At 38.1% G+C, this 20,422-nt stretch overlaps 1 protein-coding gene across 9 annotated transcripts in view; it reads right to left on the reverse strand.

The window, feature by feature from the left end:
- Window positions 1–20,422, reverse strand: part of OSTN (osteocrin) — a 230,697-nt gene that overhangs the window by 95,817 nt on the left and 114,458 nt on the right. For 5 of the 9 annotated variants that reach the window (XM_042956505.1, XM_042956504.1, XM_042956507.1 and 2 more), the window contains one exon: window positions 1,397–1,473. The exons of 1 other annotated variant lie outside the window; for it this stretch is intronic. The gene's annotated coding sequence lies outside the window, so the exon portion shown is untranslated. Of the gene's footprint in view, window positions 1–1,396; window positions 1,474–16,437; window positions 16,564–20,422 lie in introns of those variants that run through there. 3 more of the 9 variants (XM_042956510.1, XM_042956512.1, XM_042956513.1) reach the window with 3 other exon arrangements.

Genomic DNA, 20,422 nt, shown 5'->3' on the forward strand with positions numbered 1-20,422 from the left:
CAACCCCATTCTTTCAGGTGCTAAAAAAAAAATTGGTATCAGTCTGACTTCTCTTTGATCCAGTATTTGATCCATTATCAAATCCTATCAGTTGAAAGTATTTTCAGAATCTGACCCTTCTCATCACTTCCTCCAGGCCAGCATCGCTCTTCTCGATAATGCAATAGCCTGTTTGCTCTACCTGCTTCTGTTCTATTCTTTTTGGCTCTTCTCAACACAATAATCACAGTGTCTCTTGATAATGAAGTCACATCATTCTACCATTTCATTCATTATCTTCCAGTGGCTTCCTAACTGGCTATCACCTATGAGGTGCTAAGTATCTATATCCTGTCCCTCCCACCTCACCTCTCTGACCTCATCTCCTATCGCTTTCCAGCTTATCCTCCAGTATTTCTGTTATCCCACTTTCTATACTTTTTCTTGAACATTCCAAGCATGCTCCCACTCCTGGGCATTTCCACCTACCACTTCCTCTGCTTTGATGACTGACTCTTCCCGAGATGTTTGCATAAGTTACTATCTCATGTCCTTCAGTTCTCTGCTATACTGTCACTTTTTAGAGATGTTTCTCTTGATCACTCTTTGTACAAGTTTAACCTAACCACTTATCCAACTGCCTTTCCTTTTGTCTCTGTTTTATTTTTCTCCAAAGCACTCACCACAACCTTGTAGTCTTTACTTACTTGTTTATTGTCTGTCTCCCCCTACTGGACTGCTCCATAAAAACGAGGACTTTATTATTCATTCACTACAGTTCTCCAGTAGCTAGTTTGGTACCTCCCATGTAGTATTTGCTTAATAAATATTCTCTGAATAAATGAATGAATTTCCCTTCATCGCCTCACATATGTGGGCTGTATCAACAACACATATGTGGACTGTAAATGCTGTTCACTGCATTCCATAAATGGCCTTGTATTTTTCTGTCTTAATCCCATTTTTAAAGCAGCATCCACTTTCTAATTCCACACACTCAGTTTATACCTATATTTCAATTTACATGAGCAGAGATCATTTTAAATATGCAAATATAAGTTTAAATATGCAAAGATCTTACCAACTGGAAGATAGATCAGTCCTTAGAATATCCATAAGGCATTATAAACATACCCAGGGATTTAAAAAAAATGTTTTAAATGCTTTTATTTGTTTTTGAGAGAGAGAAAGAGACAGAGTGCCATCAGGGGAGGGGCAGAGAGAGAGGGAGACACAGAATCTGAAGCAGGCTCCAGGCTCTGAGCTGTCAGCACAGAGCCCAACGCAGGGCTCCAACCCACAAACCATGAGATCATGTCCTGAGGTGAGGTAGGACACTTAACTGACTGAGCCACCCAGGTGCCCCAATACCCAGGGATTTTAGCACTTTCTCTTCTATCACTGTATAAATTCTTACACAGCAAGTCTGTCCTCTTGTCTGTCTTCTCCCCCAGCTCCAGACTCTAACATGTGGAGGTCCTCAATAATGAATGGCTTTTAAAATAAATATAAAAATAAAAGTTTCATTTCACTAACGTATACAGACATATACAGAAGTCCTTACTATGGTTTCAAATCAGGTCTTTAAAAATTGAAATCCAAACTGCTTGTATACATTCCACAAACATAAATGACCTTCCTTAACCCCACAAGTTCACTTTGTAGCATCCTCTGCCTCAGTTGCCATTCTGTTATTCTAGTCTTCTTGTTTTTTTTCTAGAATCTTCCAAGCTGTTTTCCACCTTAGGGTCTTTGCCCTTGTTGCTTTTCTGCTTAGATTTTTACATGGCTTGTTGTTTTGTAAATCGAAAACCCAGGTATCAGGTCTAATATCACTTTTTTGTATATATACCTCCCTTCCTTGCCCACCTAACCTAAAGTCCCTTCCAATTCTCTCTTTATCAAGTCACCCTACATTACTGTCTTTATAGCACCTACCACTATTAAAATTTATTAATCACATGTATTTTATCTCTTCTGTTACCTATTGTATTCCTTCTCCCCATAACCCATATCTCACACATCTAGAACATGAGATGCATGGAGAACATGGACCTTGTTTGCCATATTGAATGATGTGTTCACCATGCCTAAAACTGTGGAACCTTATCGAAACTAAATAAACATGTTTATTTATTTATCTTTTTAATCCACTCCTTTACTTCACTTTTCAAATTACTATATTGGTCTATTTATCCTTTATTAATAGTACCATTCAAGAGTCTATTAATTTAACAGCATTTCTTTGTTGCTTCTCTCTTCATCACAAGACTCCATATAGTCATTTCAAAAAGGAAAGCACACCTTCTGGAGTATGCCTTGGCAGAGATCCTCTAAAGGGAAGAAGTGTCCTGAGGTAAACTGTAATTGATTCATAAAGTCACTTCCAGCTCTTCAAATTTGTGAAAGACCAAACTTAGCTCCTGAAATAAGCACCTTCCTACTCATGAAGCGATTTTGTGCTGATGCAATCATACGGCGTCAGTAGTTTCTAAGGAAGACTAGTACAAAATAATTCCCCACATTTCTAAAAGAGAGCCAGTTCAGGGAGGGAATATACACAGTGATCTTCCAAATCACTAATATTTAAGAACATCAGTGTTTTGTGGCAAATGTGGCTTTCAATGCTTTTGTTTACATAGATTTGTTAAACTGTTTTTCATGAGACCAAGAAAAAAATCTATATAAACATATAGAATTGATACCATGGAAACATTCTTGCTTGAAGGGTTTTATACTTAGCTGTCTTAATGTGTTTCCATTGTGGTTGACATTTGCTGAGGACAAATGGAAACATCTTGTTGTAACGTGAAACTTTCTGGGATCCTCCCAGGCTGCACAACCTCTCTTCTTCCTTTAAACTCTATAGACATCTCTTTCTCTTTTACAATGTACCACTTTCTACCTTGTATTATAGTTACACCTCTTTACTCCTAAAGAATGGAATTCTTCACTAACTTCTATATTTTTTCATCACTTCCACTGCTTTTATAATTTTAGGTGCATGGATGATATTCAATAAATATTTGTGGAATATAGAAACAACATTTGTATATACAGTTTCTTTTTACTCTTTCAGGATCGAAATTTCTAGAGGAACAAACTGTGATAATTTTTTTTTCATTAAGCTTTCTTTTTACTTCCAGAAAGACATACTTATGTGGAATCCTGTAGAGCATAGATTTCCAGATTCCTAGGAAGCTGAAATGTCTGTCTTACTCTCTATTTGCTTTAATAAATCCCATAGGCTATGTAATGTTAATTTGTAAACAAATGGTAGAAAGACAACCAGAAGGTATAAATCCTCTTCCTATCCTGGAGTATGATACAAAGCAAGATGATTATAATGTATTAGATGTAGAAGAGTGGAATTTAGATACCTTATATTACAGTCAGGCAGAATGAATAGGTCTAGGGAATTAGAAATTTTAGGGTTTAGTCAGGAATGGAAGGTTGGTAGTTTTATTTAGCAGGGAAGATGAATAAGGAATAATAGTACAGGACAGTTTGAAAAGGAATATGCAGACTGATGTAAGTGCTGTACTATTTGAATCAAGTTTTGGCCTTTGCTTGGTAGGCAACAGGGAACTCTTGATGGCTTCTGTGCAGGTCAGCGACATGATCAAAGCTATGCTTTAGAAAGAATAATCAGGAAGTATATGCTTGATGAGTTGGCTAGACACAAATGAGAAAGAAAAACCTTTTCAGGAACTTTTTGTGGTATACTAGGTAGGTTTTTTTTTTTTCCTTTTCCTATGGGAAAATACATAAACTGAAAATTTGTTGTTTCTTTTTTTTTTAAATTTTTTTAATGTTTATTTATTTTTGAGACAGAGAGAGACAGAGCATGAATGGGGGAGGGTCAGAGAGAGAGGGAGACACAGAATCTGAAACAGGCTCCAGGCTCTGAGCAGTCAGCACAGAGCCCGACGCGGGGCTCAAACTCACGGACCGCGAGATCATGACCTGAGCCAAAGCCGGATGCTTAACCAACTGAGCCACCCAGGCGCCCTGAAAATTTGTTGTTTCTTGACACCGAAGATAAAAAAGATCATCATATAATGAATGAGTCAGCTATATGTCATTTTTCTCTGTGTATTCATGCATATATATATATATATATTTTTTTTTTTTTTGTCAGAAATATTGCTATTTAGATTTATATACTAAATGTGATGTTGTGTCAGATTTAGATCCTAAGTATAAATATCAGAATGTTTTTGTCTTATTAGAATCTATGACTCAGGGCCCTGGCCACAAAATCAATTCTAAATTTCACCTGATTTTTCTTAGGAACTTCCATTATAAAGGTACTAATGGCGACTGATCTAGAATAAATTTTAATTTAACCTCATGTGTTAAATGTGATGTTAACTCTCAGAATAGCAGATTTTCACATGCTTTTTGAAGAATCTACCATTTCAAGAGAAAGCAGGCAGCAGGAAAGGTTAATTAACAATTCAAGTTAACGCTACCATGTACAGGACAATAATATTCCCTCTGGAAGGATCATCATATTACAGACAGTTGATTTTAGTTATTTTACATCACAAAGAACACACCCAGGTACACAGAAATGTTTCTTAATTAAACTTTTATTGAATCACTAGTGCATTCTGAGCCCTTGTTGGATATAAAGTACAATAGAAATGTTGCCAAGAGACAAGGGGCAAGAGGAATATACCAAGAGACACAGATTTCTGGTTAAGTTAGTAGTTCTTTGTTTCTTTTTCTTTTTCCTTTTCTTTTTTTCTTTTTTTATCTCATCAGTGCACAAATCAACCACTATTAACCTAGTTCTCTGCTTTTTATTATTTTGGTGGGAGAGGCAGGCCATGTGAATTGTCCTTGGCGCTCTGATCCTGACTTTTAAAACTTTTTACTATTATTAATTGTCATAAAACATATATAACACATTAATCATTTAAAGTATATGGTTCTAGTATATGGTTCTAGCCTGGGTGGCTCCATCAGTGGAGCGTCCAGCTTCGGCTCAGGTCACGATCTTGCGGTCTGTGAGTTCGAGCCCCACGTTGGGCTCTGTGCTGACAGCTCAGAGCCTGGAACCTGCTTCGGATTCTGTGTCTCCCTCTCTCTCTCTGCCCCTCCCCCACTCACTCTCTGTCTCTCTCTCAAAAATAAATAAACTTAAAAAAAATTAAAGTATATGGTTCTATGGCATTAAGTACATTCACATTGTTGTGCAACCACCACTACCAACCCCCTCCAGAGTTTTTTTCATCTTCCCTACCTGAAACTCTATCCCATTAAACACTAACTCCCCATTCCCTCTTTCCCTCAGCTCCTGACAACCACCATCTACTTTCTGCCTGTATAAGTTTGACTATTCTAGGTACTTCGCATGAGTGGAGTCAGACAGTATTTGTCTTTTTATGACTGGTTATTTCACTTAGTATGACGTCTTCAAGGTTTATCCCTATTGTAGCATGTATCAGAATTTCCTTCCTTTTGAAGGCTGAATAATATTCCACTGCATGTATATGCCACATTTTGTTTATCTACTTGGGTGGCTTCCATGTTTTAGCTATTGTGAGTAACACTACAATGACTCATTGGTCAGCATCTGTGGAATCTGTGTTTTCAATTATTTTGAGTACACACTCAGAAGTAAATTTGCTGGGTGATAGGGAAATACTATGTTTCATTTTCTGAGGAACTACCATACTGTTTTCCACAGAGGTCGTATATATTTACATTCTCACCAGCAATGTCTGAGGGTTCCAATTTCTCCACATTCTCGTCAACACTTATTCTTTGATTTTGTCTGTTTGTTTGTTTTTATATTAGCCATCCTAATGGGTATGAAGTGGTATCTCATTGTGGTTTTGATTTGCATTTCCCTAATGATTAGTGATGTTGAGTATCTTTTTATGTGCTTATTGGCCATTGGAGAAATGTCTGTTCAAGCCATAAGAAGAAGAAAAAAACGAAAAACAAAACTAGTCTAGTACCTGGAAAAACTCTCATCTATTACCCCAGAAGTTACCTTCTTATTTTCAATCAGCATGTGGAATAGGATCAATAACTGGAATTTTGCTCTGTGAGCACAAAATCAGATCAAATAGAACTCATACACTCATAGGCTATTCTATTCAGACTATGGAGAAACTTGATGATTTACCCTTATCCTATGACATACAATTGACAAATAGCTTCACTTGTTCTCATTCAGTTCATTCTTTCAAATGAGAATATTGCCTTATACTCCTTGGGACACATTATGTAAGCTATGCTGTAATCTGAAGAGAGTTCAATATAACATTTCAATAGGCCATTATTTTTACTATATACGTAAATAATAAGAGTTGCATTCTTTTTATGGGTGTATTACAAAATTATCAGTTTCATCAATAATAATAATAATAATAAAGTACAGGAATGTGCCAGGTGCTCTTTTATTTTGTGCAATGAACTCATTTAACCTTTGTAACTCTATGTCCCCATTTTCATGTGTGAAATTGATTCACAGGGAAATGAATAAATTGACCAACGTTGTGCAGTTTGATATGTAAATTCTACTAAGTCATGCTCTAGAGACCACATTCTTAAATTGTTTTTTCCATACTACCTTTCAAGATGTTAGCTAGGAAATTAGGATGCATATTTTCCAATGTTCCTTTATCTCCCCTCCCTTCTCTTCTCTTCCCTTTCCCCTCCTCCCCTCTCCTCCTCTTCCCTCTCTTCCTTTCCCTTCCCTCCCTCTTCTTTTTTCATTTTCTCTCTTTCTCTCTCTTTCTCTCTTCCCCTCTATCTCCTTTTCTTTCATATCCAGATATGTGCAGTAACTTTCCTTAGATCATGTAGCTAATGATATATTTTCACAATTTCTTTTTTCTTCTTCTTTATATCACATAAACCACTGGAAATTGATTTAGAAAAACTGGTTCATACCCTGGTTCTGTCATTTCTTGGTCTTGTTTTTTAGGTAAGTCGTGGCTCACTGTTTCCTCATATAGACATTAAACAAATTAATTCTGTATCACAGGATTATCATGAAGCAAAATAAACTTCATATAGCGTCATTTTGAAGCCAGTGAATTTTGTGAGGGCAAAACATCCACTGGGTCTAAGAGTATAACTATAATTAAAAGTCCTTTGAAATATTGCTCACTTTGTATTCTTTCAACCCTATCGCATTTCCTAGAAGAAAATTACTACGTTCCCTTCAGGGCAGAAGAGTATTAAAAGACCAACTTTTTTGGCCCTAGTAGTGGCATGTGTTGGCCCTGATGGTACTGGCAATGTGTCCAACGGATCTCATTTGTTTGAGAGCTGCTTTCCTCAGCAAAGGAAGTTCCCAGGCAGGAACAACTATTCTGTCTCCAGTATTGATGTCAGCCGGAGGCCCATTCCCAAATGATACTTCACTGGTTTCATTTACTGGAAAACTGGCTTTCCTTTGGATTATCTTCTGCCTTGATTTTTTTTTTATTAAATTTATTTTCAACTTTTTAAAATTTATTTTTTTAGAGAAACAGACAGAGGGTGAGTGGGAAATGGTCAGAGAGATAGGGAGACACAGAATCCAAAGAAGGCTCCAGGCTCTGAGCTGTCAGCCCAGAGCCTGACGTGGGGCTTGAACTCACAAGCTGTGAGATCATGACCTGAGCTGATACTTAACTGACTGAGCCACCCAGGCACGCCTGCCTAGATTTTTAATAGCTGGCCACATCAGCCCAATATTTTAAATATTTCTCTTAGGCACAACTCTTTTGGGTTTCTTGGTGAACCCTCAACCATACTTGGTCATTTACTATTGGACTGTCAAAAGTCCTAAACAACCTCTAGATTTTTAGGTGAAGTACCTTTTACATTCCAATCTTTGATCATTCCTGTTGGTTTAGCTATTAACCAAAGTCAGTTAGAATCTACTAGTGAAGTTTGAGCTAACAGGGTAAAACAGCATCTGATTTCATTATTAATAAAAAATTTTTAAACTTCCACAGAATTTAGCACATGTAACACTTATTTTTTAAAAATTAATTACAAATATGACTTCCAATTAAAGAAAGTCAGAGTATAAATAAATGACAGGTGTTTTGTAATGGCAAAATATAGTGCCGCTATTAAAAATTATGAAGAGTTCTGGGAAAAAAAAACTATTAATGAGTTGATTAAAAGAGCTAAAATCTGTCAAAATTTGAATAAAATTTGAGTAAGCAAAAACTTGCATTTATGCACAAACCCATGTTAAATATAATAAGAAATTTATTTAAAAATGCAAGGGAAAAATAGAAAAACATCATTAGAAAAATAGTTACTTATCAGCTAATTCATGTCCTCCCTCTACTCCCATCTCTCTCATTTTCTCCTTTCTTCTGCCTATCTCCCTCCCTCCTCTCTCTCTCTGCCTCTGTCTTTTTCAACAGATCAAGTTAAATAGATTTTATCTGGTCCCGGATTTGGGGTAATTGGAATGATGGAAGGGTGAGGAGCTGGAAAATGGCTGGTGGCATCTGCAGAATAACGAGACTGGGTCCAGTGATCAAGACCACAAGTGACACACCTCCCACAGAGGTGATTTGATTCTACAGACAATAATCTACAGCATAGAGGGCAAATACATGCTAGAAAGAGAGACACTTACATTTTTTATCAGACAGTGATTCTAGATTTCTGGAATAACCTTCCTGACTAAAACTACTAAAATGTTGGATAAAATATGTACTTGAAACATCCATCCATCCATATGATTCATTTTAAGGTGGCATGAAAGTAGAGGTAGGAGAAACAACATAAAAATAAACCAACCAAGAACTCTGGGAAATATATGGATGCCCTGTCAGCCCTCACTGAGGGTGTCTGCCAAACATTGGGTGGGAGAGGGTGGGGGGCATTTGAATGAGTATACTTGGTATAGGGGCAGGTGATGGAACAACCATGGTGACCCTTCACATAAAACCAGGATCCCAAAGGGTGAATTCAAGTATGATGCTTTAACATAGATAAGAATAGAAACTTCCCACTCTAAGCCTGGTACTGGATGGAGGGGAGGAAAAACATTATTCTCACCGAGAAATCTTTTTATTTCATTCATAAGTTGTTTTTATTTTTTTTTCAATATATGAAGTTTATTGTCAAATTGGTTTCCATACAACAGCCAGTGCTCATCCCAAAAGGTGCCCTCCTCAATACCCATCACCCACCCTCCCCACCCTCCCACCCCCCATCAACCCTCAGTTTGTTCTCAGTTTTTAACAGTCTCTTATGCTTTTGCTCTCTCCCACTCTAACCTCTTTTTTTTTTCCTTCCCCTCCCCCATGGGTTTCTGTTAAGTTTCTCAGGATCCACATAAGAGTGAAACCATATGGTATCTGTCTTTCTCTGTATGACTTATTTCACTTAGCATAACACTCTCCAGTTCCATCCACGTTGCTACAAAGGGCCATATTTCATTCTTTCTCATTGCCCTGTAGTACTCCATTGTGTATATAAACCACAATTTCTTTATCCATTCATCAGTTGATGGACATTTAGGCTCTTTCATAATTTGGCTATTGTTGAGAGTGCTGCTAGAAACATTGGGGTACAAGTGTCCCTATGCATCAGTACTTCTGTATCCTTTGGGTAAATTCCTAGCAGTGCTATTGTTAGGTCATAGGCTAGGTCTATTTTTAATTTTTTGAGGAACCTCCACACTGTTTCCCAGAGTGGCTGCACCAATTTGCATTCCCACCAACAGTGCCAGAGGGTTCCCGTTTCTCCACATCCTCTCTAGCATCTATAGTCTCCTGATGTGTTCATTTTGGCCACTCTAACTGGTGTGAGGTGATATCTGAGTGTGGTTTTGATTTGTATTTCCCTGATGAGGAGTGACATTGAGCATCTTTTCATGTGCCTGTTGGCCATCCGGATGTCTTCTTTAGAGAAGTGTCTATTCATGTTTTCTGCCCATTTCTTCACTGGGTTATTTGTTTTCCAGGTGTGGAGTTTGGTGAGTTCTTTATAGGTTTTGGATACTAGTCCTTTGTCCGATATGTCATTTGCAAATATCTTTTCCCATTCCATTGGTTGCCTTTTAGTTTTGTTGGTTGTTTCCTTTGCTGTGCAGAAGCTTTTTATCTTTGTAAGGTCCCAGTAGTTCATTTTTGCTTTTAATTTCCTTGCCTTTGGGGATGTGTCAAGTAAGAAATTGCTACAGCTGAGGTCAGAGAGGTCTTTTCCTGCTTTCTCCTCTAGGGTTTTGATGGTTTCCTGTCTCACATTCAGGTCCTTTATCCATTTTGAGTTTATTTTTGTGAATGGTGTGAGAAAATGGTCTAGTTTCAATCTTCTGCATGTTGCTGTCCAGTTCTCCCACACCATTTGTTAAAGAGACTGCCTTTTTTCCATTGGATGTTCTTTCCTGCTTTGTCAAAGATTAGTTGGCCATATGTTTGTGGGTCTAGTTCTGGGGTTTCTATTCTATTCCATTGGTCTATGTGTCTGTTTTTGTGCCAATACCATGCTGTCTTGATGATTACAGCTTTGTAGTAGAGGCTAAAGTCTGGGATTGTGATGCCTCCTGCTTTGGTCTTCTTATTCAAAATTACTTTGGCTATTCAGGGCCTTTTGTGGTTCCATATGAATTTTAGGATTGCTTGTTCTAGTTTTGAGAAGAATGCTGGTGCAATTATGATTGGGATTGCATTGAATGTGTAGATAGATTTGGGTAGTATTGACATTTTGACAATATTTATTCTTCCAATCCATGAGCACGGAATGTTTTTCCATTTCTTTATATCTTCTTCAATTTCCGTCATAAGCTTTCTATAGTTTTCAGCATACAGATCTTTTACATCTTTGGTTAGATTTATTCCTAGGTATTTTATGCTTCTTGGTGCAATTGTGAATGGGATCAGTTTCTTTATTTGTCTTTCTGTTGCTTCATTATTAGTGTATAAGAATGCAACTGATTTCTGTACATTGATTTTGTATCCTGCTACTTTGCAAAATTCATGTATCAGTTCTAGCAGACTTTTGGTGGAGTCTACCAGATTTTCCATGTATAATATCATGTCATCTGCAAAAAGTGAAAGTTTAACTTCATCTTTGCCAATTTTGATGCTCTGATTTCCTTTTGTTGTCTGATTGCTGATGCTAGAACTTCCAACACTATGTTAAACAACAGCGGTGAGAGTGGGCATCCCTGTTGTGTTCCTGATCTCAGGGAAAAAGCTCTGTTTTTCCCCATTGATGAGGATGTTAGCTGTGGGCTTTTCATAAATGGCTTTTATGATCTTTAAATATGTTCCTTCTATCCCGACTTTCTTGAGGGTTTTTATTAATAAACGTTGCTGAATTTTGTCAAATGCCTTTTCTGCATCGATTGACAGGATCATATGGTTCTTATCTTTTCTTTTATTAATGTGATGTATCATGTTGATTGATTTCTGAAATTTAACCAGCCCTGCATCCCAGGAATGAATCCCTTGATCATGGTGAATATTTCTTTTTATATGCTGTTGAATTCGATTTGCTAGTATCTTATTGAGAATTTTTGCATCCCTATTCATCAGGGATATTGGCCTGTAGTTCTCTTTTTTTACTGGGTCTCTGTCTGGTTTAGGAACCAAAGTAATACTGGCTTCATAGAATGAGTCTGGAAGTTTTCCTTCCCTTTCTATTTCTTGGAAGAGCTTGAGAAGGATAGGTATTATATCTGCTTTAAACGTCTGGTAGGACTCCCCTGGGAAGCCATCTGGTCCTGGACTCTTATTTGTTGGGAGATTTTTGATAACTGATTCAATTTCTTCTCTGGTTATGGGTCTGTTCAAGCTTTCTATTTCCTCCTGATTGAGTTTTGGAAGCGTGTGGGTGTTTAGGAATTTGTCCATTTCTTCCAGGTTGTCCAGTTGGCATATAATTTTTCATAGTATTCCCTGATAATTGCTTGTATCTCTGAGGGATTGGTTGTAATAATTCCATTTTCATTCATGATTTTATCTATTTGGGTCATCTCCCTTTTCTTTTTGAGAAGCCTGGCTAGAGGTTTATCAATTTTGTTTATTTTTTCAAAAAACCAACTCTTGGTTTCATTGATCTACTCTACAGTTTTTTTTAGATTCTATATTGTTTATTTCTGCTCTGATCTTTATTATTTCTCTTCTTCTGCTGGGTTTAGGCTGTCTTTGCTGTTCTACTTCTATTTCCTTTAGGTGTGCTGTTAGATTTTGTATTTGGGATTTCTCTTGTTTCTTGAGATAGGCCTGGATTGCAATGTATTTTCCTCTCAGGACTGCCTTCGCCGCATCCCAAAGCGTTTGGATGGTTGTATTTTCATTTTTGTTTGTTTCCATATATTTTGTAATTTCTTCTCTAATTGCCTGGTTGACCCACTCATTCTTGAGTAGGGTGTTCTTTAACCTCCATGCTTTTGGAGGTTTTCCAGACTTTTTCCTGTGGTTGATTTCAAGCTTCATAGCATTGTGGTCTGAAAGTATGCATGGTATGATTTCAATTCCTGTATACTTATGAAGGGCTGTTTTGTGACCCAGTATGTCATCTATCTTGGAGAATGTTCCATGTGCACTCGAGAAGAAAGTATATTCTGTTGCTTTGGGATGCAGAGTTCTAAATATATCTGTCAAGTCCATCTGATCCAATGTATCATTCAGGGCCCTTGTTTCTTTATTGACTGTTGTCTAGATGATCTATCCATTTCTGTAAGTGGAGTGTTAAAGTCCCCTGCAATTACCACATTCTTATCAATAAGGTTGCTTATCCTAGTAATTGTTTTATATATTTGGGGGCCCCTGTATTTAGCACATAGACATTTATAATTGTTAGCTCTTCCTGATGGATAGACCCTGTAATTATTATATAATGCCCTTCTTCACCTCTTGTTACAGCCTTTAATTTAAAGTCTAGTTTGTCTGATATAAGTATGGTTACTCCAGCTTTCTTTTGACTTCCAGTGGCATGATAAATAGTTCTCCATCCCCCCACTCTCAATCTGAAGGTGTCCTCAGATCTAAAATTAGTCTCTTGTAGACAGCAAATAGATAGGTCTTGGTTTTTTATCCATTGTGATACCCTATGTCTTTTGGTTGGCGCATTTAGTCCATTTCCATTCAGTGTTATTATAGAAAGATATGGGTTTAGAGTCATTGTGATGTCCACAGGTTTCATGCTTGTAGCGATGTCTCTGGTACTTTGTCTCACAGGATCCCCCTTAGGATCTCTTGTAGGGCTGGTTTAGTGGTGATGAATTCCTTCAGTTTTTGTTTGTTTGGGAAGACCTTTATCTCTCCTTCTATTCTAAATGACAGACTTGCTGGATAAAGGATTCTCGGCTGCATATTTTTTCTGTTCATCACATTGAAGATATCCTGCCATTCCTTTCTGGCCTGCCAAGTTTCAGTAGAGAGATCAGTCACGAGTCTTATAGGTCTCCCTTTATATGTTAGAGCACATTTATCCATAGCTGCTTTCAGAATTTTCTCTTTATCCTTGTATTTTGCCAGTTTCACTATGATATGTCGTGCAGAAGATCGATTCAAGTTACGTCTGAAGGGAGTTCTCTGTGCCTCTTGGATTTCAATGCCTTTTTCCTTCCCCAGATCAGGGAAGTTCTCAGCTATTATTTCTTCAAGTACCCCTTCAGCACCTTTCCCTCTCTCTTCCTCCTCTGGAACACCAATTATGCGTAGATTATTTCTCTTTAGTGCATCACTTAGTTCTCTAATTTTCCCCTCATACTCCTGGATTTTTTGTATCTCTCTTTTTCTCAGCTTCCTCTTTTTCCATAATTTTATCTTCCAGTTCACCTATTCTCTCCTCTGCCTCTTCAATCCGAGCTGTAGTTGTCTCCATTTTATTTTGCAGCTCATTAATAGCATTTTTTAGCTCCTCCTGACTGTTCCTTAGTCCCTTCATCTCTGTAGAAATAGATTCTCTGCTGTCCTTTATACTGTTTTCAAGCCCAGTGATTAATATTTTACTATTATTCTTAATTCACTTTCTGTTATATTGTTTAAATCATTTTTGATCAGTTCGTTAACTGTCGTTATTTCCTGGATGTTTTTTTGAGGGGAGTTCTTCAGTTTCGTCATTTTGTATAGTCCCTGGAGTGGTGCGGAACTGCAGGGCACTTCCCCTGTGCTGTCTTGAATAACTTGTGTTGGTGGGCAGGGCCGCAGTCAGACCTGATGTCTTCCCCTAGCCCACTGCTGGGGCCACAATCAGACTGGTGTATGCCTTCTCTTTCCCTCTCCTAGGGGTGGGATTCACTGTGGGGTGGTGTGGCCCGTCTAGGCTACTTGCACACTGCCAGGCTTGTGGTGCTGGGGATCTGGCGTATTAGCTGGGGTGGATGGGCAAAGTGTACAGGGGTGGGACGGGCAGGTTTAGCTCACTTTTCCTTTGGAGGTCCGCTTCAGGAGTGGCCCTGTGGTACCGGGAGTGAGTCAGACCCGCTGGACGGATGGATCCACAGAAGCACAGCATTGGGTGTTTGTGTGGTGCAGGCAAATTCCCTGACAGGAACTGGTTCCCTTTGGGATTTTGGCTGGGGGAGATGGCGCTGGCAAGCGCCTTTGTTCCCCGCCAAGCTGCGCTCTGTCGTCCAGGGCTCAACAGCTCTCTCTCCTGTTGTCCTCCAGCCTTCCCGCTCTCCGAGCAGAACTGTTAACTTATAACCTTCCAGATGTTAAGTCCCGCTTGCTGTCGGAACACACTCCGTCCGGCCTCTCCGCTTTTGCAAGCCAGACTCGGGGCCTCTGCTTGGCAGGCGAGCTGCCCCCTGTCCCGGCTCCCTCCCGCCATTCCGTGTAGCGCGCACCGCCTGTCTGCCCTTCCTACCCTCTTCTGTGGGCCTCCTGTCTGCACTTGGCTCCAGAGAATCTGTTCTGCTAGTCTTCTGGTGGTTTTCTGGGTTATTTAGGAATCTAAGTGATCAGCAGGATGTGGTGAGCCCAGCGCCCTCCTACGCCGCCATCTTCCTCCTGGTACCCATTTCCCAACAACAGTCTTCCATCTGATGCAGGCTAGAAGAAGGGAACAACAGCCACTTCCAAAATGCAGCTACATCCATCTCCCTTTCACCTTAGGATCCTAGTAGGAAGCCACTGCAGCTTGAATCACCAAGTCAAGGAAACAGTCAGATGTATCTGCACCTGTCCGAATCAGGGGAGTAGTGGGGCTGTGCACCTCACACTCTTTCAGTTACTCAGGTTGATAAAGACTCCTCCTTGACTCATGCATCCTTGCTCCTCTTTCCACTCAGCTCCCGGACCTCATAAGTTGTTTTTAAATTTGAGTTTCATCTATGCAAAGCAAACGCATTTAAGGGGTTAAGAAATATGAACCTTGCATATGTATATACCCATGTAACCAGCAGAGAGATAAAGACAGCACTCAAAATTACCTCATGCTCCATCGCAGGGAATACACCCCTATCTCTGGGGTGATCATTATTCTGGCCTCTAGCATCATAGATTAGCTTTGCCTATTCGTAAACACTATATAAATGGAGTCATACACTATATTTTATTTGTGCCTAGCCTCTTTCTCTCCGTATTATATTTTTCTCTTTGTGTTATTTTTCTTCCTTTTCTGCCATTTTTTTACTGATGAAGTGTTTCTCTTTATTTCATTTATCTCCTGTATTAGCTTTTTCATTGTACATTTTATTATTATTTATTATTATTTTATTTTTATTTCGATGGTTAATTTAGAAATAATAGAATGGCATCTCTAATTTATCAACTACAAAATTATCTTAAAAAAGAAAGCACAAAGCATAAAATGCTTCAGAGAGTTTGATTATTAGATTTGGCATTAGTAACTTTCGAGTTGATAGTTCAACCAAGTATGGTCAGAGTTAAAATGCCCCTCAAAAGGAAGTTTTTATTCATCAATTCCCCAGCACCTAGCACAGTACCCAGTATAAAAGAAATGATCAGTAATTATTTATAGGCTTTTGAGTTGAAATGAAACAAAGCAGATCAAGGAAGTAGTCTTAGAAGTTTTAGGAAAACAAGCAAATAACAGTTCCCAATAAACCTGGATAGAACAGAATCACAGAAGTTAAAAGGTGATAAAATTGATTACATGTGCAGAGATGAGAATGCATTTATGTCCCCTAACTAGTTTCCTTGCATCTGATATAGTTCCTCTTAAATCTCATTCTAAGGTGGCCAGAACAATCCAACATGCAATTTTTATCATTTCACTCCCTGACCCATTACCCATAAACTTTTATCATTCAGACCCCTGTACCACCATCCAACCTCATCTTTTACTACTTTTTGCCTCACACTTCACATTCCAGCAATATCCAATGCTTGAGATTCCCATACTCATGTCTACGCTTTGTTTTTGTTTTTTGCTTTTTTGTATGATGGTCACTCTTTTCAAGATGCCTTACTTGCTCCCAGTTTTTCACTGTCACTAAGAAATTCCTATTTAGATCATGTATCACCTCTTCTGAATCTTTCTTTCTTTCGATTGCCATACCGGATTAGGTGTTCTGTTAATTGCACGTGGTTCTTTTGGTGTTTTACACAAGAGCACTTCTCAATAAGACTTTCACATGCCAATCTCTGGCTTAGTTCCTAGATCCAAGGGCACCCAGACTAGGACATCTGATAGGAGTCCTCCTAGGAAACAATGTTGAAAATGAGATTTAGAGATCCTGAATGTTAGTTGCAGCCTCAGGCGTAACTATAGAAGTGAGTGCTGTCATCTGTTCCCCTCTCCTTTCTCTGTTTCCCCAGGTAATAATACCAACTGCATCATGAGGAACCTATTTCCAGATGTGATATACTTCCCCAGAGTTATGACCCCTTCTTGGGGAAAATTTAGCCAACAACGGGATGGGGAGTGACAAAAGCCTGGCCTCCTTGCCTCAATTTGGGACAAATCTGAAGTGACATTTTAGTTCCAAGCTCCATGTAGTTCGTCTTGAAACTTATCACAAATCTGATGTCTTGCTCTGCTTCCTTTCTTTTATTGTCATTCCCTAGATTCCTTCCAAATAAACTTGCTGTATGCAAATCTCTTCCTTGGAGTCTGTAGGAATTCTGACTGACTTCAAGACTCAAAAGGTAAGTATCTAAATAATCATGCCAATACTGGCTCCCTCTAGGTTTTTCTCCTGCTTAGCAGTGGTGGGGGATGGCCTTGGCGGGGGGTGGCAGGTGGACTGAGTGGAGACAGTAATGTAAGATCACAAAGAAGATAGCTTCCCTAAACTCGGGAATGAAAATTTTAGTTTCCTGGTACAAGTCTGTCAAACTTTCTTATATGATCCTCTGTGATATTTGAGCTATATAAGCAATGTTAAAGCCAACTGTGATAGATTTCTCAAAATATTTGGAGACTTTGAAGGGCATGGCGCAATCTTTGTTGGCAGGAGGGGCAACGATTGCAGAGTTAAGACCAGATTTTCACAGTTTATAGATACAAAAGAAAAAAGCCAAGGTTATTCGCCTTCATCTCCTGATTCTGTTCTCTGCCTTTGAAACTTTCCTTCATTCATATCCCAGGACATGCTCCCCTGAGAAACTACCAGTCATGCCATCATTCTCAGAAAGCTTGTCCCATTACAGTTTAGTATCACAGGACTTCACCTATATTCCTGGGCATAGGCAGTGAGTCTGTTCCAACTTCCCACTTACTGCAATGAGAACTGGACAAACTGCCAATTCTCTTGATTATTCATATTGCTTTATTGATTAGTTATTTCCACAGAACACTTATCTAGCATTCCTGGCAAGACTCATTTGAGTAAAACCATAAATTGAACAAGAGTGGATTTAAAGTTTGGCTCCATCCCAGATTGCTAGGGGGATAGGCAAAACAATCAGAGATGCTTGTTCGTCTCATTTTCAGTTTTGCGGAGACTGCATGGTATAGTGAAAAGAAAACGATGCGTCAGATGTTCATTCTGGTCTTAAGGTGGTATCTTATGTTCTCTGTATAACCTTGGGCACTTACTCTTTCAGTGCCTTAGTTTCTCCTTTTGTAAAATGGGAGTAATAATGCCTACCATGCCTAATTTACCAAAAATATTAAACTAGGCAAGTGGAACTATTTTCTACATGATAAATTTCTATCTAAAAATAAAATGTGATTATTATAATTTTTTTTCTAGGTGGAAAAAAAAGCGTGACTTTGCTTATTGAGGAGCATTTCCTATTGTGATATGCTTTGTTTCCAATGTTCCAAATGTTTGTTATGACCATTTGTGAGTTTCCAATACTATTACATTGATGTTTAAATGACAACAATAAATGGGTCTGGGTAAGTTCTCGAAATGTCAGTTGCCAAATTTCTAGAAAAGTGAAATATTATATTGTGATGTATGTCCATGATTCTTTGTTTTTAAGTTTATTTATTTTGAGAGAGAGTGTGAGCACACATGAGTGTGTGAATGGGGGAGGGGCAGAGAGAGACTCCCAAGCAGGCTCTGCATCTTGGGTCCCTATGCGAGGCTTGAACTCACAAATCGATGAGATTATGACCTGAATTCAACTCAAGAGTCAGTCGCTTAACTGACTAAGCCACCCAGGTGCCACTATTCATGATTCTTAAGAAACTGCAGCTTTTTTGCTTTGTTTTTATCCAAGAAACAACTTTTAATTAATAGGAAGAAGTTATCTTGTCTAAGGAAGAAGGAGACTCTGAAAATGTTATGTATTCTGAATATTGTGTAGACTTAAAAATTTCAAGCTTTTTTTGGTAGATATTGGTGTATAACTTGGAAATGAGATTAATGCAAAAGAAAGTAAAATTTTCAAATTCTAAATGGTGATCTAGACGTGATGAACTATATTTCTGCCAAGGGAGGTTTGCTGCTTATCAAGTTTCGATGAATCCTCTGACACTATATCGTTTACACCTTGAAAAAATGCATGGGTAAGGGGCACCAACCCTCAAGCAGTGAAAATGTGTACGTAACTCTTGATTCCCCCCTAACTTTACTACTTATATAGACTACTGGTCACCAGAAACCTTATCAACACAATTAGAACATATTTTGTATGTTTATATGTATAATACACAGTATTCTTAGAATAAGAGGAAAAGAAGTGTTATTAAGAAAATCATAAGAAATGGGGCACCTGGGTAGCTCAGTCAGTTAAGTGTCAGACTTCACCCCAGGTCATGTTCTCAGTTTGTGAGTTCAAGCCCTGTGTTGGGCTCTCTGCTCTTAGCAAGGAGCACACTTCAGATCCTCTGTCTCCCTCTCTCTCTGATCCTCCCCCTCTTGTGCTCTCTCTCAAAAGTAAATAAACATTAAAAAAATCATAAGGAAGAGAAAATACATTTACAGTACTGTATTGTATCAAAATAAATCCATGTATAAGTGCACCTATATAATTCAAACTTACGCTATTCAAGCACCAATGGTATATTTCTAGAATTGGTATGTTTCGCTACTTCCTTTGGAAGATGCTGGCATGGTCTAAACAAAAACTTTATGAAAACATTACTTCTTTGTCAATAGGAGAAGATTCTGCAGGTAGTTTTTCTACTGCAACGATAAAAAATATTTCCCCTCCAGAAGTTATTTTCTTCATTTCTCAGTAGAAACTATGGAATCACACAGTTATTCCCTTATTTCCTTGGTGGCTTTATTTGGGACTCAGTAGTGTTTACATTAGAATAATTTAAAGCAATCTGAGAAAGTTTCAAAATAAATATCACTAATGCAATTATGAAAGCATTATAATTATCATATCAGTAACAGCATTTTACACAGTACTTCTTTTCTCAATTCATTCACCTACTGTGGTTGATCTAATTAGTAATTCATCATCACTGTTTCAACTAACACATATACTCTGCTAATTAATGTTTCCAGGAGTATATATGTTGCATATTCAAGACTTTCTCCATCTGGATGTCTCTTGGCAACTTAAACCCAAACTAACCAAACTGAATATATTATATTTTTTTCAAAAGGACATTCTTTGTTTATATTCTTTTTTTATAACTCAGGTCCATGGTTCTTCTATCGACTAATTTTTCCCCAAATTCCAGGAGTTTTTTTAAAACTTGGGATCCCTTGCCACCTACATTCTATCAAACATTGTATTTTTTTATTTCATCACACAAATATTTCTCAAAATGACATCTTTTTTTTACCCGTCCTACCATCTTTTTTCATGTGTTGTAATCTTTTATCTAACTACTCCCTCCTCACCTTAATTAGCCTTAATGTCTGCATTCTCCAGCCTCACCAGAATGACCTTTGTAAAATACAAGGGGTTTAGGTTCTTATATAAAATATCTAGGGATCCCCATTGCCAAAAACAGTAGCCTCCGAAGTGGGCACATACATTCCAGGGAATGAATAAAACTATTTGGTACCAACGAGAAATGTGAATATCTACTTTTATAAATTTTTTTTTGTATTTTTGCCTTTAAAAACTTATATTTTGTGTACATTTGTAACATAAAATCTACTAGTATATCTGCCTATATATTTTATAAG

The sequence above is a fragment of the Panthera tigris genome, chromosome C2 (genome assembly GCF_018350195.1).
Source record: "Panthera tigris isolate Pti1 chromosome C2, P.tigris_Pti1_mat1.1, whole genome shotgun sequence".
Classification (NCBI taxonomy): domain Eukaryota; kingdom Metazoa; phylum Chordata; class Mammalia; order Carnivora; family Felidae; genus Panthera; species Panthera tigris.